Here is a 6,803-nt window from a genome sequence, read left to right as displayed (position 1 = left end):
TTATACAGACCAAACAGCAAACTGCCGGAGGAACTCAGTGGGTCGGACAGCATCTGTGGAGGGAGATGGACCGTAAACATTTCGGGCCGAGACCCTCCCTCTGGACTGAGAGTGGAGGGGAAATAGAGAAAAGAGGTGAGGGGTAGGGATGGGGCATGAGCTGGGGAGTGAGAGGTGGATTCAGGTGAGGGGGGAGGTGGAAGGTGAAAATAGTGACAGGGGTGGGAGCTCAATGGTTGGGGCAACACGGAGCTGCAGAAGATGGAAATTAATTCCATAAACAATGAGGTTAGAGAGTATTTGTTATAGAGAGTGCAATGAAGATCCACTTGACTGATCCCTGGAGAGGTGGGGTCATAACCTGAAGAAAGATCAAATGTGGTAACTCTAAATGTCATTTAGAGAATCGAGGACTGAGAGGTGAACACATTGAAATGCAGAACATCATTACCGGTTGAACCAGTGATCCCAGTCTCTGAAAAAGGGGATGGGAATCGAGCCAGTGACTCTGTGACCTGGGGGTGGAGGGAAAGGGATCGGGGTAGATATGGTGTGGAAAAGTAGACATGTATCTGGTGTAAATATGGAATAATGTGGGGAATGCGGCGGATGGGTCGGGCAGCATGTTAGGGCCGAGGAGCAGAGTCACCAGTTCAGGAGGGAGACCCTCCACCCGTCACCTGATCCCGTTTCCTGTTCACGTTTTTCTGCAGATCTGCAGCATTTGCGGGTCACTGCTCGACGTGTACATGCAGCTTCACCTTTGTCCCTTTCAGAGAACGCAGTGAGATCCGGATCAAATAGCTCCACACAATTAAATTAGATTATTACATTTACACAATTAGAATAGCTTATTACATTTTTTTATATATTTTTGTACTATATATATATATATATATATACTTACTTTGTCACAATTGTTAAGATCTTTTGTTAATTAGGTTCTACTGCTACCGCAGAGACAACGAATTTCTTGGCATATGCCGGTGCTATTAAACTTGATTCTGATATTGATATGGGAGACCCACCGCCGGTCACCTGATCCCAGTTACTGTAGATCGTAATGTGAGATTGAAGCATTTTCCATATATTTGCTTTCCACAGAAATGACAACTGGTCAGTTTCCTTCTGTGGTTCCGGAGCAGAAGCTCAGTCTGTCTAATATTTCCACACAATTAAAGTGGTGTATTTGTTTATTATCATCACGTACTGAGCTACAGTGAAAATCTTGCCTGATGTACCATCCACACAGATCGATACATTACAACAGTACATTGAGCTCATAGACAACAAAAAAAATAACTGTAACAAAGTATTATGGCTGCAGAGAAAGTGCAGTGCAGATAGACATATGGTGCAGGGTCACGTCGAGTTACATTGTGAGGCCGAGTCCATTTTATCATTCATTTGGCTTATAACTGCAGATAGGAAGCCATCCTTCAGCCTGGTGTTACGCACTTTAAGGCTTTTGTATCTCTTCCCCGATTGGGGAGCGGGTTTGCAGGAAGAATGTACAGGTAATGAGGTTCTTTGTGTACATGGCCTGCTTTTCCGAGGGAGGGGAAGTGTAGGGAGAGTCCATGGAGTGGAGGCTTGTTTCTCTGATGTTCTCTGCTCTCCAAAGTTCTCTGCAGTTCCTTGCAGTCATGGGCAGAGCAGTAGCCATACAAAGGCATGAAGTATCGACAAGGAGCTCAGAGACCTCGGCCTTCACCCTGCCTTGTGTAGCTGGATCCTGGACTTCCTGTCAGATCACCAGCAGGTGGTAAGAGTGGGCTTCATCTCCTCTGTCTCTCTGACCCTCAGCACACATACCCCACAGGGTTGTCACTTTGGCCCTCTCCTTTACTCTCTGTGCACCCATGACTTGTGTTGCCACCCACAGCTCCAATCTGCTAATTAAATTTGCTGAGAATACTACATTGATTGGCCTAAACTCAAATAATATCTTTCAATCGATCAAATGCCCCTGACAAGGTTCAGTCCAAACAAACTTTTCACCCTTCTTCAGGAGATTAGTCAGAGGAAGAGCGAGAGCAGCAAAGTTCTTACAGAACTTACGATAATATCCATCCATTCCCAGAAACCTTCTAAGAGCCTTCTTACCAATCAGAGATATGCTCTTCCCAAGTGTCACTCCCTGTGACTAAGTCATCAATATAGGCATCTGTGTGTTCTAACCCTCGAATTTCAAAATTAATCATTCTCTGGGATGTTCCTGGAGCATTTTTCTTTCCAAAAAGCAAAACATTGTATTCATACAACATAGATGGTGTCGCAAAGGCAGAAATTTCTCTATGTCTGTCCGTCAATGGAACACACCAATACCCTGTCAACAGATCAATCTTTGTAAGAAATTAGCTATTCCAACTTTATCGATGCAATCATCTATCCTAGCGATAGGATAGGCATCTGTTTTTGTTACTTCATTTACCTTCCCATAATCTGTGCCCCTGAGACCTACTGAATCTGTTTCCACGCTTACAACAATTGCTCAGCCAATTTACATTCTCTACGTTCATGCGATATGGGTGTTGTTTAATCGGTTTGGCTTGACCAATATCTGCATCATGTAATGAGACCGTGGTTTGCTTGCGAACATCGCAAAAGAAATCTTTAAACTTCAGAATTAATTCCTTCAGCTGTTGTTGCTTTGGCTGCAGATGAGCCAACTTGTTATCAATATTTTCTGGAACAACGGAGTTCATTAGCCTAACTGGGACCACGTTTGGCTTGTGAAAAGTCTCAGACGAGTCAATTGTTTCAAGCTCAGTGTTACCAGATTCATATGTTTTGACAACAACACTCACAGATGGTGCCTGATTGTCAAAACAAGGCTTTATCATATTTATGTGTGCCAGGTGTGTTAGTTTACGTAGGTTGTGTGTTGTAATAACATAATTCACATCATTAAATTGAGAGACTATTTCATACGGTCTATTGAATTTCACCTGAAGTGGATTCGTCAACATAAGGCAAGCACCTTATCTCACACCTGGTATTTTCTTTCACAACCCTGCTTATCAAACCAACACTTCATTTTGTTTTGAGAAATCTTTAAGTTTTGTCTCGCTAGACCACAGAATTGGTGTAGTTTATTTGAAATTTAAAACATAGTCTAACAAGTTAACATGTACATCCCCATCAATCCACCGCTCCTTTTACAAGGTCAAAGGTCACCTCACTCTGCGTCCAAATACGAGTTCAAATGGAGTAAAGCCCAATGATTCCCGAACCGACTCTCTTACTGCGAACAAAAGCAAATGTATTCCTTCATCCTAGTCGTTTCCATTTTCAACACAGTATGTCTTAATCATTGTTTTGTGGGTAGAGTGAAAACTTTCTAAAGCCACTTGTGATTCCGGATGGTATGTAGACGATGTAATTTGTTTTGCTCCCAGTTCATAAACTACCTGCTGGAATAACCCAGATGTAAAATTACTTCCTTGATCAGACTGGATTTCTTGAGGCAAATCAAATAAAGTAAAAAAAAACTCAGTAAGAGCCTTCGACACAGTTTTATCTTTAATATTTCTGAGCAGTATTGTCTCTGGGAATCTGGACGCAGTACACATAATAGTTAGCAGATACTGATGGCCAGCTTTAGTCTTTGGCAATGGGCCAACATAATTCTCTATAACTTTAGAAAAGGGTTCACAGAATGCAGGTATAGACCACAGTGGGGCCACTGGGGTGACCTGATGAGGTTTAGCCAAAACTTGACAAGTGTGACAAATCCCAGCATTAATTTCTGGTTTACCCTGGTCATCCCTGCTACTCTTTTCGAAACTCTTATTCAGGGTAACCATACGCTTATGAGTTGAAGCAAACTGATCTGCTAATCTAGCAGACTCCTGCATAGTGGCAGCATCATTTCCATCTAAATATGTCTTTATGTCATCAGGGACACTCTTATTGAATTCTTCAGTTAAAACCAACTCGTTCAAGCTGTTAAAATCATCATTTACATTTTTATATGTGCACCAGCGGGCAATACACACAAATTACTCATAAGCAAATTTCATATAAGTCTGGTTCACAGGTTTCTTCAAATTTCTAAACTTTTGCCTTTATGCTTCTGGGACCAACTCATAAGCTTTGAGCACAGCCTGCTTCACTAGGTCATAATGTGTGGTGCGTGGCCAGCTGGTTAGGGTGTTGAACTAGTGATCTGAAGGTCATGTTTTCGAGCCTCAGCCGAGGCAGTGTGAGTGTTTTTGAGCAAAGCACTGAACCACACACTGCTCCTGCACGTTTATAGCCCAGTGGCGATGATTGGTGCAGTATAAAAAAAATCAGCTGCTTCATCAACTGGCAAAGCAGTATAGGCATGCTAAGCCTTTCCCTTTATCACACTTTATGAGACAATTTTCTGTCTGTTTTTCTGCCTCTCTAGTCTCAAACTGCCTCTGCCTTTCCGCAGCCTCAATCTTTAATTTTTCTCACTTGTACTGGAGCTCAAGCTCACGAGGTTCACTTCCAGGAAACACCTCCAACTCCTCCACTTTAAACACACCCTCAGATACATAATGTTCAGCTATCACCCTCTGCATCTGTGCCCTCCTCATTGTCAATTTCACCTTAACAAGTTTTAACCTTTCAGCAATACTCAACAACTCAACCATTCTGGCGTCCTCTAATGCCTCAGAGGTTGGCGCTTCCTGACATCGATCAACATCCATTGCTGCAAATTTCCCAAACAGAAATAAATCAAAAGAGTTTTCCCCAATGAAATTGATAATTAATCAATCCTTAAATTTGATCATAACCCAGATGCAGGAGAACCGTAACGCTTCAGAAACGAACCAGCAGCAACAGACTACTACTGGAGTCTGTTTTTGATGTGAAAACCACAATGCTTATTAGTATCCACTTATAATATAGTAACTTAAGCAAGTTAAACGAAAATTAACAGTGTTATGTGTATATATGTGTGTAAATTTAACTCCCAAACTATTGAGCTCAGGGGAAACAAGGCTTGGAGTCCTGAGATTGTAAAGTATGAAAGTTCAGTTTATCCACAAAATAGGTGATGGGAGAGATATTTGTAATTTAGGGTAAATGTCAAGAGAAGGCAGTTATGTCGAACAGCAAGGGAGATGAGGCTGCGTGCAGAGCTATGGTGGAAATCTTTGTCAGATGGTACGAGCAGAATCATCTGCAGCTTAATGTGAAAAAGACTAAGGAGCTGGTGGTGGACCTGAGGAGGGCTAAGGCACCGGTGACCCCTGTTTCCATCCAAGGCATCAGTGTGGACATGGTGGAGGATTAAAAATATCTGCGGATACGAATTGACAATAAACTGGACTGCTCAGAGAACACTCAGGCTGTTAACAAGAAGGGTCAGAGCCATCTCTATTTCCTGAGGAGACTGAGGTCCTTTGACATCTGCCGGACGATGGTGAGGATGTTCTACGAGGCTGTGGTGACCAGTGCTATCATGTTTGCTGTTGTGTGCTGGGAAAGAAGGTTGAGGGTAGCAGACACCAACAGAATCAACAAACTCATTCGTAAGGGCAGTGATGTTGTGGGGGTGGAACTGGACTCTCTGACAGTGATGTCAGAAAAGAGAATGCTGTCCAAGTTGCATGCCATCTTAGACAATGACTCCCATCCGCTCCATAAAGTACTGGTTAGGCACAGGAATACATTCAGCCAGAGACTCATTCCACCGAGATGTAACACTGAGCATCACAGGAAGGCATTCCTGCCTGTGGCCATCAAACTTTTCAAATCTTCCCTCGGAGTGTCAGACACCCTGAGCCAATATGCTGGTCCTGGACTTATTTCCACTTGCAAAGATTAACTTATTATTATTTAATTATTGATGGTTTCATATTGCTATATTTCTACACTACCTTGGATGGTGCGGCTGTAACGAAACCCAATTTTCCTCAGGATCAATAAAGTACGTCTGTCTGTCTGTCTGTTCTGCAGGTTCCATAGTGTTAAAATGAGAGAACAGTTGCTGTAGATTTTATCCATCATCTTTACAAATCTACATACGAATTATCACCGAATGTGACTTGTCATGAGGGGTATCATCTTCAAATGAATGACCACATCACACACAGGCAAGGGTTAACACATAAGTGGTCTAAACAGGATATCCCAAATCAGATCCACTCCTATGGGTTAAATGAGGTGACAACCACACATTCGATGTACGGCGAATGGATAATTAACCCACCCTTGTGGGCATAGGAATGTTCTAAACAGTGACCTTTGGCCACTATTTCCCTGGTTTCAATCCTTTCATTTTTCATCCGTCTCCGTCTGACTCTGAGTGTCTGTGTCCTCGGTTAAAACGAAACAAGCTGCGAGCGATGTAAACAAGCTGCAAGTCAGACTTCTTAATTTCTCTCTCTTAAAATGACAGTCCACAGCAAACGAAACCTAGGGATTCATAACAACGGCCACTCCCCACTATGAATTGACGTGTTCCAGTAGTTGGGATGACTGAGTGAATCCCTTCCCACACTCTGAGCAGGTGAACGGCCTCTCTCCAGTGTGAACTCGCTGATAACTCAGTAGGGTGGATAGATCAGTGAATCTCTTCCCACAGACTGAGCACGTGAACGGCTTCTCCCCAGTGTGAACTCGATGATGTCTCTGTAGATTGGATAACTGAGTGAATCTCTTCCCACATTCTGAACAGTTAAACGGCTTCTCCCCAGTGTGAATTCGCTGATGCTTCCGTAGGGTGGATGTATCAGTGAATCTCTTCCCACATTCTGAGCAGGTGAACGGCTTCTCCCCAGTGTGAACTCGCTGATGACAAAGTAGGGCGGATGAATCAGTGA

This window comes from Hypanus sabinus, unplaced genomic scaffold (assembly GCF_030144855.1).
Source record: "Hypanus sabinus isolate sHypSab1 unplaced genomic scaffold, sHypSab1.hap1 scaffold_423, whole genome shotgun sequence".
NCBI lineage: Eukaryota > Metazoa > Chordata > Chondrichthyes > Myliobatiformes > Dasyatidae > Hypanus > Hypanus sabinus.
This window is presented reverse-complemented; position numbering follows the sequence as displayed.